Here is a 26,840-nt window from a genome sequence, read left to right on the forward strand (position 1 = left end):
CATGATTATACGCAACGTTTTTGTCTTTACGAAAATGTTATTAATATTGATGACGTAAGTATATAAGTTCTAGAACTTCAGACTTAGAACTGTAAACTATACCATTTTTATTAAATAAATAAATTGTAAAGTAAACAAACATAATTTACGCAAATAAATAACAATTATTATTATATGTATGTATTATATGTATTTAAATACAAATTTTACTAGACTTATCTACAGAGTACATAATATATTTCGGTTAATCTAATGTTGATATTTGAAAACCATTTACCGTTGGTATGTTGACGTGCTAACCTTTGATCTCGCTAGCATTGTGTAAAAGGTCGCCTAAGACATGTCATATCTATGAAGCACTAAATCTAGTCTAAGCACTATGAAACCAGTTTCAACATGAATAGCAGTTAGTTAATTATGTTTAATATTATACTTGAATTCAGTAATTATTGTTTTATTCTTTCTATTTCAGTATAATTAGAACCGCGATGGTCCTCTGGCTGGAAGACGTGTATCTTAAACGATAATTCCGAGTTCAAACCCGGTCAAGCACTACTGAATTTTATGTTTTATTTGTGTTTATAATTAACCTTGTCCTTGGGGGGGAGGAAAAACACCATGAGGCCGATGGGAATCTCCCATACGTATCCCACACCCCGCATTGGAGCAGCGTGATTAAGCTCCAAACACTCTCAAAACGAGAGAAGTCCCTAGACCAGCAGTGGGATATTTGGGCGGTTGCTTATTATAACTTTATTTTTTATTAATTAATAATAATTTATTATTGTATGACTGCTGCTTTGAGCTGTTGACTAACTTACATATAACGCTGAATTCCAGAGTTCATATCTCGGTCAGTAAAAAGTTTTCGATCGATAAATACTCAGACTGGCGATTGAAAATTGGCAATTTTATACCCGCGTTACGAAGAGCTCGTAAAGAAGAGGTAATAGAGAGTGTTATTTTGTTTGCGTGCACAACTTGGTCACAGTAATATGTCGCGCGCAGTTGGATAATCTCCCTCGAGAATGTCAGGAGGACAACATAAATATATTATTGTGTATGTGGTAAGAGCCGAGAAACGAATGCATCTTAACCGATGATTTCGGGTTCAAATCCAGGCAGGCACCACTGAATTTTCATGTGCTTAATTTGTGTTTATAATAATTCATCTCGTGCTCGGCGGGGAAGGAAAACATCGTGATGAAACCTGCATGTGTCTAATTTCAACGAAATTCTGCCACATGTGTATTCCATCAACCCGCATGGGAGCAGCGTGGTGGAATATGCGGCAAACCTTCTCCTCAAAGGGAGAGGAGGCCTTAGCCCAGCAGTGAGTTCGAACTCGAGATGAATTGAATGAGAATTGAATACAAATATGATTTGTAACAGTTATATTCAAATTAAGCGATGACGTAGAAATTATAATTTATGCAGTTTATTTTGTTATTTATTTTAATATATTCTAAGAAAAAAATTAGATTTTCATTATATATTCACTAAAATATATTTTTAATTTTCGTACTCGTATATGGTTTACATTTAGATAGATTGCGTTCTCCCATCTGAAGGTCCCAGCTGAAATGTTTCCGCGAACTTAATTGTAAAATAAACATTTGATAACTATAAAGTTTCGTCATGACACAAAATAGAAATCTTATGAGTTATTCTTGTAATTAAAATATGTTCGAGATCTGTGAACATTCTGATGGCTCATTAAGACACATTCCTTGTTAACGTAATTTTCTTAACAAACAGTTATTCGCAGATCTATTTCATACAAGTTATGGACTCGAATAAGGTTTATGTTAAATCTAAAATGTTTTATGTATAATATTAACTAAACTTTAAATTATGTTACTAATAAAGTAATATTTATGCTACATTTGGTCACATAAAATAAGCAGACTAATATTCAAATGCCTAAGTAACTCAGTATGTCTGTTATCTCATAACTATTAAACTAATATATTCGTCGTAATGAAATATGACATAATATCCTGGGGCTTGGTTAAAAAAAACAACTCTTGGTCTCTCATTTCGTAGAGTAAATAAAGATTTTGGTTTTCGCACCATCGAATATTAAAAAAAATATGTAAATTGGAATGTAGCCAACAGCGCCGCATGCAGCGCTCTGTGTCCACGGGAGTGAAATCATCGAATCTTCACCTAATCGATGTTAAGCGCTGTTAAGTAACTTTCAACAGCTTTCAGTAGCTTGAATACCTTAGTGGTGAGCATGTTTAATCCTTTCATCGGTTATATAAATTCTAGTTATTGTAAGCAATACAATGTTATCGCTTTCAATGTCTTCAATATACTATATTCCAATAGCAGTTTAGTCTAGTTACTTCATGAATTGATTACAGAATAGATAAATTAGCTGCCTTTATTAATTGTGAACTTAATCAGGAATTTATTATAAGTGCCAGTTTAAATTCGCGTGAAATTATTCTTCAATTATCCAAATGTAATTTAATATATTGTTCAACTAAGTTGAAATATTTTATTTGATGACGATATTATTTAATTTATTTGGCCTTTATAGATCCGGCACTATTTAGGATTCCTGTTTAGGTATCCTCAGAAATGTTTCGTTTTTTTTTTAATTTAAAAAAGAGACTGTCAAATACTTCAACTGATGTAAGTGGTCACCACTAGCGGTGACTCTCGCTGCCGAGTCATCAACGCTATGCTCGGTAGCGAAGCGTGCTGGACGGAAAAGCGCTCCTTCTACGAAAACGTCAAGTCACAGAAGGAGACAGTGGAACGAGAGCGGGAGGTGGACGCTGCTGCAGACATTGGTACTAAGAAATGTTAACCAATCTTACATCGCCTTAATACGCCAACAATCATGGGAACTAATATGTCATGTCCATTACGACCCCAGTTACACGACTGTAGACTTCCTCATACTTCGAACTGGAACACAAAAATGCTAAGTATTGCAGTTTGGCGGTAGAATAATGTACTACCAACCCAGACGGGGTAGCACAACGCCCTATTACCAACTGACTGCGGTGTACTTACTTAATCATTAATAAAATAAACAAAAAAAGGGCCATTGTTTCGTCACCGTAGTTAATATAACGGTGCATGTTATTGTATATGTCATAACTCTTATTATTATTGTAATAAGAGCTTGATTGCATTGTAAATCGAACAATGCGCTTTAAAATGCATACGGAAGAGTTCCTGTTTTCTGTTAGAAACGAACTGTTTGTGCAAATGTGGCGTTGTGGCTATTCCAGTTAACATGTTAATGACTGTAACAGTTTCAAATGGAAATAGTAGCGCGATACTTGCTGACGTTATGTAATTAATTTAGCATAAGTTCGAGGTTCCGTATTAAGTTACTCACGTAGGTATTAAGAAAAAAAATCACATTGTACACTCAGAAACATGTCCTAAACAATGAAAGTTAAGATAATTTTGTTGTAAAAATATCATTTTTAGGATTTCAGTAATTTGATTAAATATCAATATTAAGTTAAATGGCGATTGAAAAAAAGTGATAAAATATGATAATTATATTTCTCTTGTATTCCCAAAAGCACAAATTACTGAATTAACTTAGATTTAGAACGATCGAGTTCTTGTGACTCTTTCTTCGTCTAATACAGCCAGACCTGATTATTTTATCGTTATCAAAATAACGCCATGAAATTTTTATTCACGATTATGGTATGTTGAAAGGCCTGATGGAAAGTGGTCATCACTGTCCTGCATAGACATTGGCGCTGTAAGAAATATTAACCATTACTTACATCGCCAATGCATTACAATCCTTGTGAATTAAGATATTATGACCTACCTACCTAGTTACAGTAGCTCGTTAACCCTTTAAACATGGACATAATAATACTAAGTATTTCTGTTTGGAGGTAGGATGGTCGAGTGACTGTGAAGTGAAGTACCACAAATTCACGATAAATATTTTTTAGCCTTTACATATAACAAGGCTGCAATTACCAGAAAAGCAATATGACAAGAGTTCTCTGACTATACTTGCTAGTTTAATTTATATGCTTATGTTAGCTACTAATTCGCTGTTAATAGGATATTGTTGATGTCGTTATACAGGTTTACCTTTCACATCAGACCACAAGAACACCTTGATAGCTGTCAACAGTTACAAGCCGCGGCTGAGCGGTTTTGATAAATAAAACCTTCGTAAAACGAACTTAAGAAAACTCTTAAATAATCTGCAGTTTAAAATAATTTTTATAATAAATTCGCATGACAAAAAAAAATCACTTGGTTGTAGTACCTGAATAGTTTTAAATATATAATATTTATTTAGTTTATGGTGCTGATATAGTCCTGACTGATTTTGGTCACAGCGGACATCTTCAAGGGTAGTATAGTGCACAAATGTATAGGGAAATGAATTTTCTATTGCCTCACCCTCGTAATGGAATGAAAAGAAAAATCTGACACGTCGAAAAAGATTGCAGGCGCAGGTTCAACGGCTTTAAGTGCATTCCTAGAAACGGAGGATAGATTAACAATCTCCATGACTCCGGACTCAAATTGAATATCATTTTATTGACCCGACTTGGGGTTTGAACTCAGAATCTCGGGATCTGCATCCTTTTAAGCTAACTTCTCTTCTTAGTCTTATCTAACGATCCAGTCAGTCATTAAGGCATTAATATAGATAGAACTACCAGTTCTATTGCACTAAAAAATAAAAACTTCCTTCAGCCTCCAAAGTGATTCGTTAGACCTTGATCTTCAATAGTAAATAGGGCACTAACCATCAATTGTACACAAATGACCTAAATTGAACTAATGGATACTTTTCAAGCGAACGATTAATCGGAACCGAGTCAATCGATTCGCATTGTAATGTAGGTCGTCACTAAACGTCTTGAAAACAGGACAGATTATAAATAGGTTAGGAATGACATAAAATATTTCATTCGTATTGACATTGGCGAAATAATCTGTGCCCTCACGGCACATTAAAAGCCAAAAAAAAAATCCAACAAAATTTAGGCAACGGAAATATTTAATTTTTAAATAGTTTAAGACTACATTATAAACAGTTCGTTCTATTTTTTTTTAATTGTTTTTAATATAATTTTTTTTAGGCAAAGAATTCTCGGTATCAGCCCGATGTGAAGAGGTTTTCAGTGATACCCGTACTTGAGACATAATTTCATAACAATTCAATCAAATCGTATTTCATAAATGCAGCCAATGGTCCATTACTTGCTCTCCCTTGTGAAGCATAACCATAATTTTAGGCTGTTAGAGTGTGGGAATAGAAACCTGTGTTTAGGCATTCATAATATGGCCTATGGGTTTTGTGATTGCCTAGCTTTGACAAGTTACATGTGTGTGTGTGTGTTAATATAGGTTTTGTTTTAGATTAAAAATTCAAAGGAAGTTATTGTCTATGGAAATTATATCATGGATATATGCAAATAAATCTGCAAACGTGTTATGAATGAATGTAAATAAGTATGAATATATCTTAAAAACACCCTTTCCCCCCTTTTTTATACGTGTTACATAATATTAATATAAAACATAGTTACATAATATTTTTTTAACAAATTATATCTTTTAATCATATAAGTTAGGTACGTGACTTATTATAATTTTAATATTTCTTTCACTAACATTACGATTATTTTATATATTTTGATTAGTTGCTAACAGCCTCTAAAAGTCTGACTGCCAAGTAAAGACTTTAAGAAGTTTTGGAGCATATTCTACCACGCTGCTTCAATCCAGGTTGGTGAAAACACATTTGACAGATTCTCACCTGACACACCGAATTCCTCACGATGTTTTCCTTCACTGCCAACCACGTGTTACATTATAAACACAATTAAGAACATGAATATTCTGTGGTGTTAACCCGGGTTTGAACTCGTAATCTTCAGTTGAGATTCACGTCTATACCCTGGATTCTACCATCTCGATTCTAATTTACTTATTATTAAATTAATATCTGGTTTACACGAATTTGGAGACTTGAGTTGGACTATTAATTATACCTCTGAACCGATAAAAGGTACTACAATTAATTTAATCGGAATCACTAGTCACTGTTCACCTTACACGGCGACTTCAATAAATATTTGTTATACATACATAGATACATGTCCAGTGAAATGTTTGTACAAAGCAAATGGAGTAGGTATGTACTAGCGGAATAAACATCTGAAACTAAATTGGTAACGTGGCTCAAATCTGGGTGAATTATTTCGACGAACTTAGTGTTCGTTCGATGTTCAAATACGATCATAACTGTTACTGAAAATTTGAGGAAAACATTTTGTATTTCGAACGCTTTTTTCCCAAATATTTTTATTGATAACATTAAAGCTCGGAGGACTGCCATAAAAAGAATCGGTGAACAAACCGAGTAAAAAAGGCGCTGATATGTTTTGTCTTTGTGTAAAATACATTTGGCTATAATGAAGATCAAAATTGATCTTAATGAGATGATCGGGTATTATTACTGAAGACCCAGCTTCAAGTAAATAGGAACGTCAAATAATTAACAATATTTAATATAGTTTACAATATTTATTTTTCCAGTTTTTGTTACAATCATCCATTATCTTCCGCTTTTCAACCCAGATTAACAATTCCCATGTCATATTCAAAAATATTCTTCCTCTACTTTTATTATAAAAATGTCAAACCAAGAAAGTATTCATCATATTTATATAATTCTGTGATTGAATATAACTCAATAGCTAAAAGCTATACAACCTTAAATGATTATTTATAAATATTTTATATTAAATAATTTATAGGCTTACATTACATATATGGAAGGTACATGTTTATATCTAGACTAATATTATAACTGCGAAAGTAGCTCTGTCTGTCGCTCTCTCACGGCCGAATCATTGAACCGAATTTGATGAAATTTGGTACGAAGCAAGCTTGAAATACAGGGACATAGGCTATTTTATTATGGCTAATACTTGACCACATCTAAATCGCGAGTGATGACGCGGCCGAATTTGTATTCGAAAACAAATGAACATGAGATCAGTATTTATTACATAGAAATCAACATCTATAATAATTTAATGTCAATAAATAAATAAACATTACTGTGAAACAATCGTTAAATGCATTAAATAATACCTACGCATAATTTTATTCGGCTCGATAAATAGAACCATACTTCCGAGTGGGTAGGAACGGCGCCTACATCAATCTATCCTTGATTGAATTATTCAGATTTCATATTGCAGAACCAATTTGTACATGAAAATAAATAAAAGAAACTCGTCATGATTATCATTTGAGGGTCCGTAGTCAGAAACTCCATGATTAACATTTGGGGTTCCGTAGTCTGTACCTCTTAGATTACTTCTTGTTAAAGGTTAATTAGTACACGTTGAACTACTTAATTATAGCACTTATGTTATCAAGACGAGATGGCTCAGTGATAAACTCCAACTCAAACTCGAATTCCTTTATTCAACATAGAAGCATTACACTTACTTATTGATAGTCAAATTAAACACTACCACCGGTTCGGAAAAGGAAACACACTGACCTGAGAAGAACCGGCGAAAGAAACTCAGGATAAGAACACGTGAGTGTTATCCAATGACAGCGGGTTCATGTGCTTATAATTCACGTGTAAGACAGGAAAGCTGTATATATTAGATGAAGATCTGCCACATGTATTTCCACCAGCCCGCATTGAAGCAGCTTTGTGGAATAAACTCCTGCAGTGGCTTCACCTTCACAGGCTGTTACTTTACTCTTTACTGTATTTACTAGCCGTGCTAAAAAAGTCTGGCTGTATATCCAGAGCTAAACGAAGTTATTGGAAATTGTCAGCGTGATGTTCCCGTAAGTGATGCGACGAGCTAATTAGATTATATAAAAAATTTTGGCCTATTTAAATTATGATTCATTTTTTAAAACGCTATGTTATTTTCGTTTTCTTATATGAAATTGTTTATGGTATTTATATTATTCAGAATATAAATAATAATTCAATGTTTAGTTTGATCCAAACACTTATCTAGACTAACTTTTATTAGTACAAAAAAGTAATCAAAGTGATACAAAACCGCAGGACAAAAGCGAATTTATTAAGTTAAAGTTGTATTTCAACATAAATATCCAATTCTGCAAAAAAAATATGAAGCGCTTTAAAGCAGGTCTAAAATGAATAAAATTACATATTCATATGCAATAATATAGAAATCATAAAGCTGTCTATAATTACCGGCTAGCCACAATTTATATTTAATATACTTTTATTCGCAATTCGAGATTAATGGAGCTCGAATACGATTTGCGTTATCGCATTATTCGATAGGGCTGCGGTCGATAGCATCGAATTTGCGGTTATCGATGAAAATTATCGACAAAGAACGCGTCATTTATTCTCTTTAAGTTACGGAATACGGACTTTTATCGGATAATATATTGCCGTTGAAACATAAGAGACAATGGGGAATAGAATATTGATATTTATTTGGTCGTGTTTTGCTCTTGTAGTTTTATACCTATTAAGTATGTACTTTATACACTTAAGTTATTTACGAAGTTCTTTTACGCGGCTTACGGGCTTACAGATTTCTGCCGAATCGTTTCCTTCTCTTTTTCATTATCTCTGTATATGTCTATTACACGGTTAAATATAACATTATTTAAGTTTATTTTTGGTTACTGTTTTAATTCACAGGGGTTTTTTTTCATCTCTTCTTTACATATTCAATTAAATTATAAATGCGTGATATAATCTAAATAACAACTACGGATACATAGATACAGACGTAACAAAAGGTAAAGCAAAATAAAGTAATTATGAAAATCGAATCTCGGTGGTGGGTCTTTGTGCAAGCCCATATATTCTTAACAGCAGCAGGGCTTAACAGCCCTTAGTATTTACGACTAATTTCACAATATTTTACAGAATAATATACTTTGAAGTAAAATTTTTGATTATATACAATTAGTTGGTTAATGTCAAATAAACTACAATACAATAAGTGTAATGTTGCAACAGTAAATAAAAACAACGTCATTGTCATCCTGCTTTGATGTGAAATGTCTAAAAACATTTCTATCTACATTTAAAAGTAAAATTTAACATCAAATAACTTTATCTACATCAAAATAAATAGAAAAAAGAACATTGAAAACAATCCAACAATAAAATAACATCTTATTCTATTTTCCGAAGCAATATCTATACGAGTATTAAAACAAAGACTCGACCGCTATTGAATTTTAAATTAAAACCTTCATGAAATATTAACACTCGGATAAAGCTACGTGCACACTGGCCGCGGATATTCAAATGGAATGCGCTTGCGCTTGTCGTGACTCGGGAGGTCGAGAGTGTGCTCTGCTGTTTACCTTATGCTAAGCGTTGAGATGGCAGCTTGTATTATATAAATTTTACGAAACATGTTATGAGCGCAAGCGGGATACCTAGTATAAAACAGCTCAAATCACTTCTAGTCTCTAGACAGGTTAATATAACTTCTTAAAGCAAATTAGTGATAATATTACCCTGACCCAATTTTGGCGAAAACAACGTTTTTTAACGTGTAACTAAAAAGTTTCTTTCTAATTAATATTTCTATAAAATGCAAGGGTGTGTATTTAACAAGGAAATTTCAGAATATAGTTTTAACCGCTTATCGCTTATAACTTACACCATCGACTATCTCCCATCCACACTGCGTTGCATACAAAACGTTAACTGTATACGCGGGTGTATTGAATCCGGCTGTGCATTCTGTCGCAGGTTCCATCCCTTTATATATTATAAAAGCGAAAATAAACTCTCCCACGATAAGCAAATGGCAGGAATAAATAAGAATTATCTAGATTGCTATCATCAGCCCGTGTTTAGCCTTATACGGAGCGCACGGACGCTCATAGGATTTATTTTCATACTACGCTCGGAGATAAGATTTCTGCTGATAAGTCAGATGAATTACGGTAATATATTCTTCTATATCGTAAATTAACATATTTTTTCTAATTTTTTGTTTGCCCTACAAGATTATATTGTATTTATTTACATAAGAATTATTAACGTGAGGTATTAATTAAAAACAAATAAATATTAAAAATAGTTTTACAAATCATGACCGCGTGGAATGGTGGCAGGAATGCAGCAGCATTACCCGTTGAATCGCTATTCCGATCCTCTGGGCAAAATATGTCGAAATAAATAAATGACTACAGAATATCTTATTATTTTTTCATTTATTAGATCTATTAGTGATGTACATACGCACGAATACAACCAGGTACAAACGAAAAATTATGCTAAAATTATAATTGCATGAAAAATAAAACAATTAAAAGTTCTAGTAATAAAAATATTTTTTTCTAGATAGATATAATATGTAGATATAAATCTACAATAGCAGGAGCTTATATAGCATATAATAATAAAATATTACATGGAGTTATCTAATGTACTTTGCCTTTGGCGATTTTTATTTATTTTGTAGTAAATTTATGTCTGATGTGAAATTAAAAAACAGAAGAATCTGACTGTTGCGGATACTTTACGATATATCATGTAAAAGTTAAGCATGTATTAGCTATTAATTGTCTCTTAAGGAATATAAATAAATATTCAGAAATAGTGTGTGAGTTTTAATGGTAACTCACAGTTATTTCGGGTATATTTCGGATTTTATTTTTGACATTTTATTACGGAATTTGCGAAAACTAATCAATGTTGATATTTTCAGGGAAAGTTGAAATAAATCGCAATATAAGTTTCTCGCTGAATATGTATACGATTTAAAATATTACGTTCATATGATCAATGAAATGATTAATACTCACTTCTAAATAGGGTCAAAACTATTAGCATGAATTTTAACTATTTTTTTTTAATGATATAATAATTTTTGTTTAATGTTGGCAAAGGATTTCGCATCACATTTATTAGGTTAAAAGAACTAAAATAGTGTAGTAAAGATCAATTTATCTTAATACTTATTTCTAATTGACAAACAAATATTAAAAAAAAAACCATATCATATCATAATATCATAATGTATATTATTAAATCACAAATGCACATTTCCAAGTCGTAAGGACCTGGGAGAACTAGACACTGACTTCACTTGAATTAGCAATGCACGATTCAGACACACCCACGGGTCGATAACGTAACAGGAAAATGCACTCAAAATGTAAACAAAAACATAAGCTAGTCATTCTTATTCAACGCGAGCGGAGTTCGTGTGTTGAATGCGAAATGACCAGTCTTGGATGCGCACGCGTCGATTCAAAGTCGTTGTAAACTTGGAATTTTGATGTCATTAGCTTATTAGGAATTTATTTGATTCAAAAACGTAGACTGTTTAAAATTTACTTTAAAATAGTTTTATTTTGTTAATATTTTAATAAACTGTATTTATATTGCAACGAAATGGAACACTTCAGCAGCACAATTATTCTCTGAAATGTGAACAAAAACAATAAGTACGTAAGACTTATTCGCGGGGAGTACTGTGTGTGTGTGTGTGCATTCGCGGGCGCATATGAATAGATTTAACGTGATGTCGTGACCGGCGCGAATCGGACAAACTGAGATTACGCACGCGGTTATTTATAAACAGCGGTAATTGTTTTTTACTCATAACATGCTACATGTTTTTATGAATTGATTAAAAATAAATACTAAGTTTTTTTTTTAATGTATTTAAGTCACGTTAATAAGTAATTTACATTTTAAAACGACAGCGTGACCTTGAAATTTCACTTCCATTCCGTCTCAAAAGTTTCACTTTAAGATGTATTTTCAGTTTGTTAAGTTTGAAAATACATTCCTTTTTATAGTTCATTGTTACCTACGAACTAAAAAAATATATGATGTAAACACAGCCTTATAAATATACGACGTATTCCGTAGAGCCTATAAAGTCCTTGACTTTACACCGTAGTGAGTTTATTCATAAACCCTTATTTCTAGATAGCAATTAATTAAAATCCCATCGTGTCCACTCCAACATCACAGCGGAGTGATTAGCAAATGATAGTAACCTTTATTTCAAGTGCGGTAAGAACTAAACTAGAAGTCTCAACTTGAGATCATCGTTTTTTTTTAATATTGCTAGAGAAATGGTCAATATACGAATGGAATAATGTTATTCTATGTGGATGGATAAAATAAACGTTGAATAATATTAGCACGAGTGTTCTTTTAAAGGATTCCGTTCACCTTTTTCTTTTAAGTCGGCAGTTTTACTTTTAGTGTTATCGTCTGACCTTTTAAGACGTTTAAGGAGAAAAATTTAATAGATTTTTTTTTATCGGTTTAAATATCTATTAGGATTTAAATATATGTTTATTGCATTATTAATATTTTTATTTACTGAATGTATTTTTTTTAAGCTTGTGTTGACAACAAGAATAACCTTACGCTCAGGATAAATCCTGCGACAATTCTGCAAGGCTGCCTTCACACGTACTTCATTCATAAATTAAATCAGTAACAATGAGTTTGTGCAGTGTTACAATTCTTTGTTCTTATAATTATTATTTTTGTAAAAACATAAGTTAGTTTGGTAAATTTGTTTATATTAAAATAATGGCTTACCTTACATGTCCGTTGTTTATTTATAATTTAGAATTCCGAACTCATAGATCTGTAACAAGAAGAAAAAAATTGCATAATATTAATTAGGAATGTTTAAAAATAGTTACTGATACCTATCGAATTCGTATCTCATTTGTTGCAAATTTTTAATACAAAGAAATAATATATTTAAAAAATAAATTTCGTGTAAAGGTGCTGATTGGGTTAATACCATATTAATTAAGGTTATGTCAGTTCGTTTAAACTAGGAACGGTACAGATAAAGTCATTAATTTATCTTCATTTCTTTTAATTTAGCTGGAAATTATCAAATAAAAGTATAAGTGATCATTTGAACACGATCGTGAAATGTCCAAAAACGATTAACGCGCCATATTATTATTTCTATAACAGTTAAAGGATATACGCGTCAATATATCGTATCGCCGTAAGTGAAATGTTGATAAAAAGTGAAATTATAGAGAATACTTTATAATTGCAATTATATTCATGATTAATTTATACAAGCAGGTTATCGAAATTGTATCATGCACGTTACAGGCAGCTGTAACTGTTTTTTTTAAATATTTACTTCTTAGAAAAAAAAATCTTTATTTCTTGGGAAAAATTTAGAATGAAAAGTTTATCCCGTATGATATGATACGAAAAATCTTGTCATTAATTTTTCTGTAAATTATATTTTTCAAATAATATTTCTTATTAACAGACGAATTTAAATTACAATTTAAATATAGATTGCTTAAAATTCCAAAAGAAAGGTAAAAACAATTTACTTTCGTTTCCCGACAAATTAATTGTACATTTTTACGCTCCGTACTTTCCTACGCACATTTTAGGGCAACATGATGAATAGGCCGAGAGGAGCTGCGTCACTCTTTCATATTGCAAGTGTTATTTTGGCGCTAATGAGGTAGTTTAATGGTAACCCTTCAGCTGGGGGGTTATGCTGAAAAGACGGGGCTTTGTCCTGTCGTGTATCTCGCTCGGCTGGGCTCAAGTGCCGCTTCATTGTTAACTTTAGTCTTTACTTGACTTAATATCTTATGTTACCAAATGTAGGCTATACACTGACTCGTTTAGTTCTCGTCTATCACAGACTTATAGAACATCGTATCTCTCGCCGAAAGTCTATAAATACTTACTGACTTCATATACTAGCAGCCTTTATAGAGTTGAGTTAATAACAGTCCATAAATGACACACAACCGCTAAATAGTATGACAATAGTGTTTCATATTTTGCCAGTAACTTTCTTCCGGGTCTGCGCGAAGCCCTACGGTTTCGTACTCATAAAAATTCCCAACAATGACCCGTTTAACATTTATCTTACTGTGAAACTACTATGTTAATGTTTTGTTTTGCTGTGTTTTAGTAACTAAGTGATTATATGTAGAAGGGATATATAGATCCCTTAGTGACGGCGACTGCTATGGATGCGGCGGTTCTATTTCCTACTGCGGCAGTGTTTATGGGCTGAGAAGAAATCAGAGTTGGCTTATTTGTGTTTTGAGTCTGAGTATCAAAAGGTTCTTTTATAAATAAACATGACTTACATTTTCTTGGCTTTCAAGTAACATTTTATACATTTTTTGTAATATTTATTCAATAATATTCAAATTTGGTTCTGAATACAAAATTCTTACAACTAATTAAAATAATTTTAACAGTTTTAATTAACATTTATATTAAACCCTGAGTTAAGTAATTCAGTTTTACGATGTTTCATTTCTAAATGCGTTCGTCGTATCGCGTCGTTACGTCTGTCGGCGACCTTAGCGAGGGTCGTTTGAAAATATGAAGTCACTATGAAAATTATGTTGGGTAAAAACACTGCAGTTAATTACATTTCACGTGCCACGTATAATATACCTTAATGTTTGGTAATAAGGGATATTTTAGAGTAATTCCCGGTAAGAGGAACGACGCATATGAGGAGACTGCAACACTTGTACCCCCTTTAGTATCTGGCGTTTGTACAATGTGTTATCTCATATTAATCGGGGTTGGAATTAATTACTGACAGATTTTAACTTCATAATATGTTTATTTAAAAAAAAATGGCAAAGTACGTCAATTATTTATTTAGTTTTTATTCGTGACTCTTGTTCAAGAGGAGTTAGTACTTCATAGTTCAACCAATCAGGAATGATTATTTTTCGATAATCGTATCAAAATTGGTTTAGTGGTGGTATTGCACAGGCAGGTCCTTATGCATTAAAAATTCGATTTAGATTTCTATTCGAGTAGGTACGAATAATAATCTTGTCGCCTCATTTTGGGTCTCATGTTATTCAGCTATAATTTTATGTTATAGATATATTTGAATTTACAATTACGAATGATAATTAGAAAATGGCGCTGACTACTTAAATATATGTGACATAATTAAATCTTTTGCTGGGAAGCCTTTCCACACTAACGATACATATGTAGGTAGGATCGTTGCAATTCATACATAACATAAAACATACATAATCAGCCTGTAAATTTCCCACTGCTGGGCTTAGGCCATCGTTGCAATTCAACTCGCTAAAATGTTGGTACCAACGTATTGAAATACTGCAAAAATGTATCGATAGATTATCGACGACCATCTTCGTCATTTTATGCTTTACCAAAAATTTGTGATAGAAATTAAAGTTTTTTTTCACTATAAGTAGGTGGACGGAGCTGATGGTAAGTGGTCACCACCGCACCACATAAACATTAGCAATGTAAGTAATATTAACCATTCTTTAAATCCTACTTTGGTAGCTCAATTGTTTACTCAACCGTCAAACCAGAACACAACAATAATATTTCTTAGGTGGTACAATATCTGGTGAATGGATGGTACCTACACATACGGCCTTGCACAAAGCTATATAAATGTATTCCTCAATGTTTTCCATGTAATTATAATTCATTACTTCGCATAAGATCTGTATTAATAAAAATGTAATATGAGATTTAAAGTAGAAAATTCTATCCCCATAATATTTTCATTTCATTTTTTTTTGTATTAATTAATACTTTCATAGCATTCAGGAGTCGAAAAACGTTGACCCAAATGAAACTGGGTCTTCTGTAACAAGGGAAGTAACTTTCTGTATGAAAAACAGACAAGTATACGTCCTCGGGTATAAAATCATTTTATACGTTTTTTTTTCCACTCGGCCGTGACCGGGTAAATTGGATATACACATATATATTTTTAATTTGTATTTACTAAATAAGTTACTCCGTTTGATATTTTTTTAGATAGCTTATAATCGCATCGTATGTTTACGTTATTTTGTTCACTTGTGTACTTCGTGGTAGGGCTTTGTGTAAGTCCGTCTGGGTAGGTACCACCCACTCATCAAATATTCTACCGCCAGACAACAGTACTCAGTATTGTTGTGTTCCGGTTTGAAGGGTTAGTGAACCAGTGTAACTACAGGCACACGGGATATGACATCTTAGTTTCCAAGGTTGATGGCGCATTGGCGATGTATTCTTACAGTGCCATTGTCTATGGGCGGTGGTGATTGCTTACCATCCGGTGGACCATATGCTAGTCCGCCAATCTATGCCATGAAAAAACCTACATAGTATAAAACAAAGTCGCTTGCCGCCTTCTTAGATCTTTTGAACTACGCAAAGGATTTTAATGCGGTTTTATCAAAAGAATGATTCAAGAGGACGGTTCATATTTATAATACATGTGCATTATAGTAGAGAATAGCCGAGAATTTCAACTTTCCTATCCAGATTTTTTTCTCTTTATGTTTGTTATGCAATATAAAAGTTGTGCACGCGTGAAGCCGGAGTGGGTAGCTAGTATGTATATATGACAGATTCATCACGAGATCTCCGAGACTATACGTCGGATTGGCTTGAAGTTTAGCACAGTAACTCCTATCGCGAGGTAGAAGTTAGCACTAAGCTTGGTTGGCAGCCCTTTGACAATATAATATAAGGAATTATATTTATACTAACATTGTTTACGGGTGAAGTTAATAAGTCTATGAATATGTGTCATGTAATTTAATTCGCTTAAATTAAAGCAATTATCATATCTATATGGTATTGAGAATGTTACGTTCACAGAAAACATAACGTACGTGTATTTGAAACATCGCTTAAGCAAACATGAATAGCTACAAAAACAGCTTTCACGGACCAAAAAAAAAACGATAATTTCAACAGAAAATCGAGTTTTACTTCTAAAACTCAGCCTAATGAGAACTAGTGACTTTTAATTCAGCAAACTTCATCACCCGAAATGGGTAACAATGCGACAGCTCACGAACAACAAAGTAGCGAAACTACCAAATTTAGTTACGTACTCGAAGATAAAACCCTTTGCATTAGGGCTACCGCACATTCTTGCAGAGTATTAAGTTTTGTTTCGCACGCAAAGGGCCTCGGTTATGCAACTTCGGTAAGAGTTCGGGCGTCGGTGATGACCCTTCATTATGTACCTTCAAGCGCTTTAGACTTTCTTTCGTGTATTGGATATGTTGAGGAATTTTGTTTGTATGTGTGCATGTGTACATAATTGTAATCAGTAGATCAGTGTCTGAACGCGTTAATCTCAAAAACTACCGAACCGATTTACTTACGGTTTCACGAACAGACGAAGTGATTCCAAATGGTGATGAGGTAGGTTTAGGTGTATTAAGGTTTTCTGTAAGTTATATGACGACTATTGATGAAGATGTCGGAAAAAATTCCGACTTAATACCGCATAATCTAAAATAATTATGTTTTATGATATAATCATTTTATGTAAACCTTTATTCTACCCGAGCGAAGCTGGAACGATTAGTTATTTATTTATAATTATGAAATATTTGCGATTTTAATATATATTGTATTAATTTGGATTTTTCAAGATACTTTTAAGGACTAATTAGTTATTAAATTTGAAAGAGCTTAATTAATTTGTTTTGTTTTACCAAATTTCTTTCGTTGGATATTATAAATAAGGCTATAATTATTAAACATTAATCAAAAAATAATTTAAGATAACTTTTCGCCATTGTTTCATATTTTACATTTTTTTTATCAAAGTCATTATATTAAATATTCGAGTCTGGATACTTCATAATCAACGGTGAAAAATTTACTGAATACAGTAATGAAAGCCCTTAAACATATCAATGCTAATCATTACCCCTTCAGTCAATTAATTGCCCTATATATTGTCTATTGTCTATTGGATGGATTGTGTGAAAGATGATATGGCTGGAAAGAATGTTACTTGTGATATGACGTCAGAGAGGGAAATGTGGAAGAAGACATGCTGCGCCGATCCCAAGTAAATTGGGATAAGGCCAGGAGGATGATGATATTTAATTGTGTTCGAATCTCAGACTGTCCAAACGTGGAGATAAATTTAAGAAGCGGATAATGTTGCCTCATAGAGAATGTAAAAATTTTTGATCTTAAGGACCTCTATCCTGTCGAATTGTCGTTCGATCAGATTATGGGAATTGAAATAGATAATTCATGCGTACACTTGCGGAACTTTAATTTATGTTTTGTATGTAAATTATTTATTATACATTGCATTGTAATCTCAATCAACGAATAACGATCTATTTATAAACGTTTCGGCATTGATCAACATTTATTATTAGACAATATTTGATCAACAGAATTCAATTAATTAAAACATGTACAAAACCAGTTCACAATAACGGCTACACGGTCTCAATTCAATCGCAAATTGTTCCAACGTTTGCTACAATTACTAGTTATACAATATTCTTCGAGTTGGGCGTATTCTTGTTTAGAATATTTGTGTTTATTGTATTTGCTTTCAATGAATTCATTCTTTATTCATTTACGAAAGAATGAATTCGTTGAAACGTAAAATTAAAACTCGATTAAATTATACTATTGATTATGAAAAAATATATTAAATAGACGTGAACAGATCACACACATGAACACGTCGAGCCACCAGATTTGTAATTTATCTATAGGTACATATAATAAAATTGGAGTGTCTGTTTGTAATATTAAAATAACCGCGTTTTACTAAATGCATATGTATGTATACACGGTACATATACCTAAATAACATTTTTTTTACAATTTTTGTCTGTCTGTCTGTTTGTTCCGGCTAATCTCTAGAACGGCTGGACCGATTTTGACGGGACTTTCACTGGCAGATAGCTGATGTAATAAGGAGTAATATATTTCTAAAATAAAAGTAACCTAATACTTTTATTTTAGAATTATATGTAAAATAATAATAAAGTCACACTTTTTTATTAAATTCAAACGCGCACGAAGTCGCGAGCACATCTAGTTTATAATAAGTAGCTATAAGATTGTTATGGATTAAGAAGAACATGAATGAAAAAAAACTACAGAATATAAAATGAAGATGGCGTCAACTGCGTTCGCTTAAAACCGAAAAGTTTATACACATATATATACATATAATATCAAAATTAGGTGGTTCGGTGCAAGGGGAAGCAGATTCGAATGCCTTCACAGGAAACTAAAAAATATTCGTAACATTAGTATACACATATATATATATATATATATATATATATATATATATATATATATATATATATATATTTAATTTTCAGGATGTGTAAGGGAATCTATTTTTTATTATAAACTCATGTTAAACCTATATCTTAATTCATCAGACAACTTATCTTATAACAAACTTTTTTTTATACGTATAGCGTATTATCATTGTTTACAGATATTATGATAATTTGGAACGTAATTTGCATGATTCCATAATCTCACCTTCTGTGTTGCCAGATATGAAATTACCAGCATAATGTTTCCATTATACTCGTATGAAGTAAAAAATATGTTAAACCTTATAATTAAGTATATTAAAAAATATGCTTATATTTAACTCATGTACTAAACCTAAGTATTGCCAACTGCAAGTACAAACGGTATGAATACAATTTAAATTCGACAAGGTTCCTTTAATTTAATTGACAGTTTTTATCCATTAATACAAATAACTGAAGCTATATAGAAGCTTGTATAAATACCTGCAAACTATTAAGGGCGATACGGTAATCAATTGAATTTTATCGGCATAAACACGGCCGCGCATTTGAGCTGTCAATACCTACATGCACGTCGCACGTGCTGTTGGCGGGTTTTTGCTATAATTGCAAGACTTGTCTGTCATCTTGACAGCATAGCACAGATAATAGACGAGTTTAAAAATAATACTTCATTCTCCGTTAGTACGAAAATTTTATTTAAATTTATAAAATATAGTTTCTAATATGACATTAATTAAACAAAAAAAAAAAATATTTTCATAAACGGGATGATGTAGAATGTTTTTTTTTTTATAATAATAAACTAGTTATCAGTAACGTTGACTCTCCATGGCACAATGATCGCCGTGATCTTATTAATTATTTACCCTCGTACTCATTACTTTACGCACAATAATATTTTTTAGTTATCATTTTGTACATCATAATAAAAAAATAACAGATAATAAATGTACATTTAAATTAATTACAGCAACCCCCCCCCCCCATACCTTAAAAGAAAAATAAATTTATGAACATATCCCATTTAAGTTCCGCTGGCATTTTATAATCTTGCACCTGTAGTATAAGATTGAATTAAATGTACAATCAATAAAAAGATAAAACAAGCAACGTACTCTTGTACCGCGCGGTGGAGATGCCACAAATCATTCTTTGTTTTATCTTGATCTTCGTTCGGTGACAACTATAAATTGCGGGTCTAAGTGATGAACTTACAAACCGAAAAAAGTTACGGGTTCGTTGGTTTGTTACGCTTTCAATGTATATCATGACATTTTCTATACATTATGCCAGGGGTACAGAAACGCACCTAGAGTACCTAACGCCTGTCCTCATGCCAGGGGTATAGACACTGACCTAAAGCACCTAACACCCGTCCTCATGCCAGGGTACAGAAACTGATCTAGAGTCCTCACACGAGAGCGAAGCCACGTTCATTTGTCATTAATAGTAACTATGAGTACTTTATTGATCAATGTTTAATTTCACTTGTGTATTTACTTACAAAACCTTATCTTTATGTTTTAAAAGTCAAATTTCTAATGACAGAGACATCAAAATAGGCGTGGATATTATTTTGAGCATAATCTGCTAATAAACCACAAAAAAGAGAGATGTCGTGAGACGCCAGATTTGAACGATTCTTATAAAAAAATCTTATAAAAATACCATGTTAATTGAAACAATAACAAAAAATAAATTTAAAAAAAAACGTTTATTAAAGCGAGAGACAGAAAGAGAGAGAAGGGTGAAGACGTGATGATTTCTGCCAGTTCACTCTGCTGTAACCGTAAAAGAGCTTCGTTCCAAAAAACAGTTTTTAAACAATTTATTGGATAATCCGTCCGGCCTTATCATGATACAAGCAGTTTCAAGCGTAAATGACCAGTTAATGATTTAATAGTATAGTTTAATTTTTTTAAATAATTTCTTAGTATGATCAGTGGTATTAATATACAATGTTTCTTCAGTTATACTAAAAAGTAACAAAACTTCCTCCGCAATCGCTAAATCTTATCACTTAGAACGAATAAACCGGTTCGTTCTCCACTGAGACGGAGCGTCGTACACACATCCACCTGGTGTCTGATTCATGGAGATTTTCACTAAATTATGCCAGACTCGTTTATCGGGTTTTTGTACTTGCAACGAGTAAGTGTTTAAATTGAATGCCATTCATGCGCACGGGCATGTAATGGAACTCGTTCGTGTCATTATATGCCAACGTTTCAATTTTGTCGAGTTTTGGTAGTCTTGTATATAAGATGTTAATTATGTTATGTTAAAAAACTTTGACGAAGTTCGACATTGTCTTCTTATGTATCACGGTGAAATCTACATAAAACTAGTCTAATTTACATAATGCTAACTATTTATAATAAAGTAGCAGCTCCTTGCGGTTTTACTCTAGTTATACTTTTCTGAATCGCCTGCGTGAGTTGGAGCGTAATGTTATATGAGTGGAAACATTTTTTTTTTCAAATGAACTTGCAATTCCTTTGCGCGTTTAACTTTCTTCTACTTTAAAAATATTAGTAAACAGGTGATTTCGAATATTTATCGGTACACTATCATTTTGAAATAGTATTTAAATGGACTTGGATAGTAAGCGAGTTTCGGCGATATTATTGAGGAAATTCTAAAATCAAATAAACGAAGTGCACGCTGAATTGCAAGCATCCGATGACAGATATTTTTATCGGTGTAAGATCAGCGAAATTGTCTCGGCAGCCGACATATACCGACATATCTTTAGATAAAATTGAAAAGTGAAAAGAGTAATACTTTAAGTACGTACAACCAAATAAAAAGTCGGTCATCAATGATAGTTGTTTAGAGTATCGAGAACTATAATAATAAATGATTAAAAACTTGGTCTATGGTCTTGGTTAATTTATTTTATTGTGTCTGTTATTTAATACATGATATATAGGGAAAGCAACTGCGTTACAACCGCGTGCCCCAAGAAGTCTCTCGTATTTTTTTTTGTTTTTATTTTACAACATTACATTAATAAATTACATTACATTATTTGTGTTACATTTGCTTCTTGTATATATATATATATATATATATTGTATATACCTATATGAATTGTGTGGATTTATTATTAATAAAATTATTATTTTTGGTTAGAAAGAATGTTACTTGTGAGATGACGTCCGACAGAGAAGTATGGAAGAAGAAGACATGCCGCGCCGACCCCAAGTAAAATTTGGATAAGGACAGGAGGATGATGATGATGATTTATTTTACAACAACAAATACAAGTTGCAAATCTTGTATACGAATAAATGTACATGATGAGAGTTCGCTGTTAAACGATTACAATTAAAATCGAATTCCACAATAATACTATCAAATCGAATTGATACCTGATTCATCAGATAAATCTGCTTAGCGGGATATCGAATCAATCACGTTAATGAGAGGGCGAGCATATCAAAACATCAAATTGAAACTTTGTGAACAAAGCTTGTTTTAATTAGTCCAGCTACATCACCGTCTTTATTAGTTAAGTATCCTTAAATTGATTAGGTTCTCAATTGTTTCGTTTGATCGGTTTGCATCAATGGCATTAAGAGTATTGCCTTTGTGTTGAAAAATGTAAATTAAATTATTTTGACAAAATAATATCTTCTCTACAACAATTGAAATATTATACTGCATTCTAAATTGAACAATTATCTGAAAATTTGTTTTTATTTAACTCACTTATGAATCTTACAACAAAACACTTAAATATTTTAATTAAAAAAAAATGACTCAAAAGTGCCCAATATTTGTCATACGATTCGGAGTTTAACACCGCTCCAACGGATTGGTTTCACACCTGTTCCAGTATTTCAATTGAAGATCATGAAAAGCAGTTCAGTGGTGTCTGTCCTTTTTAGCTTTGAGACTCGTAATCTGCGTCTTTTTACCAATAGTCACTTATTAAGGCACATTACAAAACAAATACATCATTTTTTATAAACGCTATTTTCTACAGATGAAGTGTTACGATTAAAAATGATAGGGCTGTTTATGATCTATGACGGTTATCCAGCTTAATCTGTAGCAAACATTCGTTATCGACACGTTACACTCATAGCACCCAGATTTGATGTGTTACATTTGCTTCTTGTATATATAATACCTATATTATTTGTGTAGATATATTATTAAAATATATTTTTTACAAACAATAGTATAATAAAAATTATTTTTCGTTACAGATATTGTTATATGTTTAAAAATAACTTAAATTTGTAATACAGTTTATGGAATGGAATACGGAATGTGGAATTTGAAACTAAGGCCTAAGGGTATAGAGCTTTATAAGCTAGGTAATAGACTAACAAAGCTTATTTAAATTTATATACATTATTAACAGCCTGTTCATTTCCAACTGCTGGGATAAGGCCTCCTCTCCTTTTGAGGAGAAGGTTTGGAGGATATTCCGCCACGCTGCTCCAATTCGGGTCGGTGGATACACATGTGACAGAATTTCGTTGACATTAGACACATACAGGTTTTCTCACGATTCTTTCCTTCACCATCGAGCACGACACGAACAATAAATTCAGCACATGAAAATTCAGTGGTGCTTGCCTGGGTTTGAACCCGCAATCATAGGTTAAGATGCGCGCGTTCTAAGCACTGGGCCATCTCGGCTCTATCTATACAAATATCAGGAAATAACGAAGATGATTTTAAAATTTATATCTTTGATGTTGCGTTTAAGTATTCTCTGTAGTCCAAAGCAAAGCGGAGTAAGAATGTCACAAATACGAAACATAATATTACATTTGCATAGAACAAGAACATACGAAACATGGAAACATATCTCGTACCTGTTGATACAAAGTAAACCTGATTTCAAGATATATACATTTATACATACAAGCTGTGCGACGCGGTTTCCTCTTCATAAATTCCAATTATATTTGATAGGTAGTTTTCTATATATGACGAATGTAACCCGAGAATTTACCTTTTATTAAAGAGATGTTCGGATCTGTATCCATCACGGTGCTCGAGATGGGGCAGAATTTCATACGATTGATGCAGGTGCAGATTTCCTCACAATGTCGTCTTTCGCGATTGATATTGATAATGTGTGCATTATTAAACACATACTAAAAGCATTAAAATTCAATGACATTTACGTGTGCTAACGGCAGTTACTTGGGCTCTAAAACAATAAGGCGTAAGCCTCATAATCGTATCTGAACTATAGCCTCATCTATTGCGCTCTGATATTGTTCGATACAAAATTAACATAAATTTGAGGCATTTCGGTCCAGCGACTTATATCGAATCTTAGCGTAGCTCTATTATGTACGATCACTACAGATAACTGACATCTAATTTAAACTAACACGCTGACCTGGAGCTTAAAATAATGACCTGGTTTTTAAGTTGCCAATGATGATTTGCCGAAGAAAGACCACAGTGGCGTGCAATTGGAGAGGCTTATGTCCAGCTGTGGACGAATGTGGGCTGAAGATGATGATGATTTGCACGAGTAGTACAGCAAGTCTCAAAGCCCATACCTGGATTGACTATAGACAAGTCTATATTCAATTTCAAAACAAATTTATTATTTGGATATTACTTTAATAGGTCAACTTTCGTAGTTACACGATCGCTAAAAACGAAAGATATATTGTAAATATTGTCTGTAAATGAAATCTTTGAAAGGATAAATATTAGGGACATTATTATCACAGATGCCGATAACACATGTATCGATTTTGTCATCTGTTCAGGAGACTTGTGTATGTTGAGCCAGAGTATAAACGTTGACTATGACGAAATTTTATTAAAATTAACCTAGAAGTCGTAAAAAATCATAGTTTACGATTTTTGTTTGACAATAACATTACCAATTTTAAAAATGAAATGTGAATTTTTAACCGACTTAAAAAATCAAGTATGTACATATGTTCACGGCCAAATTTTTTGTTTATGAAACAATTTTGATATTTTTCCGCACTGGTTAAAATTTTTATTGATATTGGACATTGTTATTTTATATTCGAAACGTACATGCTGGCAAATTTCTGAAGTCTGTTTTTATTTTTTGTTCGAATAATATATACATTCTCTACACAAAACTACGTGACCTATACTTAATACATTCAATAAAGTTATATAAAATCGGTGATGCGAAATGAAATACCGGTCTTACTAGAGATGTAATTATGAACCGACAATAAAGTGAGTACGGAAAACTCGAACCTATAAGTGTCTGAAGTATCTCCGTACATAGTTATGCAGTTTTGAATGCAGTGCCCAACCGTAACCATTTGAGAACCATAGTCCGATTTTAATGTTATTATATTTGAGATTGACAGTAGTATCCAACGTATAGATAGTTTGACAGAACTAGACAATTCTATATTATATTAAGCAGGTAAATATTTTTTTTTTTTATGGCATTGGTTGGCGGACGAGCATATGGGCCACCTGATGGTAAGTGGTCACCACCGCCCATAGACAAACAATATTAACCATTCCTTACGTCACCTATGCGCCAGACTATTATAATTGGTTATAATAATTGGTATAGTTGATATATTGGTCGGTTTTCCGACTCTATTTTGGTGGTTGAGGCGTTTACGAGCTCGCATATTGGAGGACAAATGCGCTTAGCAAAAACAATCGGCTGTTACGACATACGCATGGGGTAGTTTTATCTACTCCGCCGTAACCACATTGTTTCATTAGAAGGCTTGGGAGTATTTATTTATATATATGAAAATAACTACAAAAAATATAAAATAACTAGAAAATATATAACAAAGGTAACTGACACATAAAAGAAATATAATGTTATTAAAATAACAATGATTGTTATCTACATTACATACATTACATTAGCAGCCTGTAAATTTCCCACTGCTGGGCTAAGGCCTCCTCTGCCTTTGAGGAGAAAGTTTGGAGTATATTCAATATATGGAGTATATATTGAAAGTTTGGAGGATATTCCACCATTCTACTCCAATGCGGGTCGGTGGAATACACATGTGGCAGAATTTCGTTGAAATTAGACACATGCAGGTTTCCTCACGATGTCTTCCTTCACCGCCGAGCACGAGATTAATTTTAAACAAAAATTAAGCACATGAAAATCCAATGGTGCCTGACTGGGTTTAAACACGAAATCATCGGTTAAGATGCACGCGTTCTAACTACTGGGCCATCTCGGCTCTCGGCGCTCGGCTCTGTTATCTATTGGAAACAAATTGTCCTTATACATTTAAGAATAAACAACTATATAAACATCTAAGAATAGATTTCAACACCGAATAAACGTAAAGACATAATACAAAAATTGCATAGAAAACAAACAAGCTAAACACACAAGCGCATCTTACGAATACAATAATAATAGAATACAAGCCACGTAAAGACGCTCCATCAAAAATGTTCCGGCAGACAATCGAAGTGGTCTCCGGGGAGCCTCACTTTTTACAATATCACGGGAAAGTTCCCAGGAGCTGCCAGAAATCTCCGTGAAGAATGTTATAGCGGAGGACGGGAGGGAAAAAACGAATCGACGTCTGCCGAATGTCGGAATGCACGAATCATCTATTTCAAATATAAATGGAATTTCTTTCGTTTATTTTACTATTATTTGTTTATTTGAATAAATTTATTGTAACGTATATTTCGTTATTTAATTTCGACTAATTTAAAGTATAATTTAATAATATTTGGGTTGTATTATAAAATAAATTTCTTATCTGTGG

The 26,840-nt window shown here is 32.6% G+C and overlaps 1 protein-coding gene across 2 annotated transcripts in view; it reads right to left on the reverse strand.

The window, feature by feature from the left end:
• LOC113395851 (leucine-rich repeat-containing G-protein coupled receptor 5) overlaps positions 1-26,840 on the reverse strand; it is a 563,150-nt gene that overhangs the window by 114,021 nt on the left and 422,289 nt on the right. Inside the window, exon 3 of one of the 2 annotated variants that reach the window (XM_026633561.2) lies at positions 12,578-12,626. The exons of the other annotated variant lie outside the window; for it this stretch is intronic. The gene's annotated coding sequence lies outside the window, so the exon portion shown is untranslated. The remainder of the gene's footprint in view (positions 1-12,577; positions 12,627-26,840) is intronic. 2 annotated transcript variants of the gene reach the window in all.

This window comes from Vanessa tameamea, chromosome 4, assembly GCF_037043105.1.
Source record: "Vanessa tameamea isolate UH-Manoa-2023 chromosome 4, ilVanTame1 primary haplotype, whole genome shotgun sequence".
Classification (NCBI taxonomy): domain Eukaryota; kingdom Metazoa; phylum Arthropoda; class Insecta; order Lepidoptera; family Nymphalidae; genus Vanessa; species Vanessa tameamea.